Source organism: Octopus bimaculoides, chromosome 24, assembly GCF_001194135.2.
Source record: "Octopus bimaculoides isolate UCB-OBI-ISO-001 chromosome 24, ASM119413v2, whole genome shotgun sequence".
In the NCBI taxonomy this organism is placed as follows: domain Eukaryota; kingdom Metazoa; phylum Mollusca; class Cephalopoda; order Octopoda; family Octopodidae; genus Octopus; species Octopus bimaculoides.
Genome location: NC_069004.1, coordinates 2,893,469 through 2,894,167, shown reverse-complemented (window position 1 = coordinate 2,894,167; position 699 = coordinate 2,893,469). Strand labels below are relative to the sequence as shown.

At 32.0% G+C, this 699-nt stretch overlaps 1 protein-coding gene and 1 long non-coding RNA gene across 2 annotated transcripts in view; both read right to left on the bottom strand.

Annotated features, from left to right (window-relative positions):
- Positions 1–699, bottom strand: part of LOC106868763 (endoplasmic reticulum-Golgi intermediate compartment protein 3) — a 31,192-nt gene that overhangs the window by 16,779 nt on the left and 13,714 nt on the right. The window lies entirely within an intron of this gene.
- LOC106868752 (uncharacterized) overlaps positions 1–699 on the bottom strand; it is a 3,663-nt gene extending 2,964 nt beyond the window's left edge. The window contains exon 1 of the long non-coding RNA XR_001409328.2: positions 675–699. This is a non-coding gene — a long non-coding RNA (uncharacterized LOC106868752). The remainder of the gene's footprint in view (positions 1–674) is intronic.

The following is a 699-nucleotide window of genomic DNA, read 5'->3' as shown; positions in this document are numbered from 1 at the left end:
ATATATATATATATATATATATATATATATATATATAATGATTCACAACCAAGGTGCAGAAATGGCATATTCTGAATGAACAAAGTAATGTAATCCAATGGTAGAAAGAATTCTGCAAATTAGGTAGTCCAAAGTCAGTCGGAAGGCCACGGGTCCGTGTGAGCATGTGGTAAATAGTAAAACAAAAAATCGGAGAACAAACACAAGAGAAAAACAACAACACAAGGATGTGGTACAAATTAATTGAAAGAAACACAGAGCATCACAACAGAAATATTAACAAAAGGGTTAAAATATATAATAGAGAAACGATTCTTAACCCTTTCATTACCAAACCGGCTGAAACTGGATCTGGCTCTGTAGTATAAATGTCTTGTTTTCGTAAGTTTTGAATTAAAATATTCCATTAAACCTTAGTCACAATTTATGTTCCTAACACTAGCTTAATGTTAACTAAGTTATTTTACTAAATTCTTTGTTATATTTCAAATTAATTGAAAGAAACAGAGAGCATCTCAACAGAAATATGGTTAACAAAAGGGTTAAAATATATAAAAGAGAAATAATTCTTAAATACATAAAATGGGATGGGTGTAGTTGAAAGGTCCCTGATTAAAGGGTTGCTGGAACAAGGGTTTGTCAAGAAGCAGGAGAAGTGGGGCAGATTCGGTTACCTTGTTTCTCCACATCAGTAGAGAT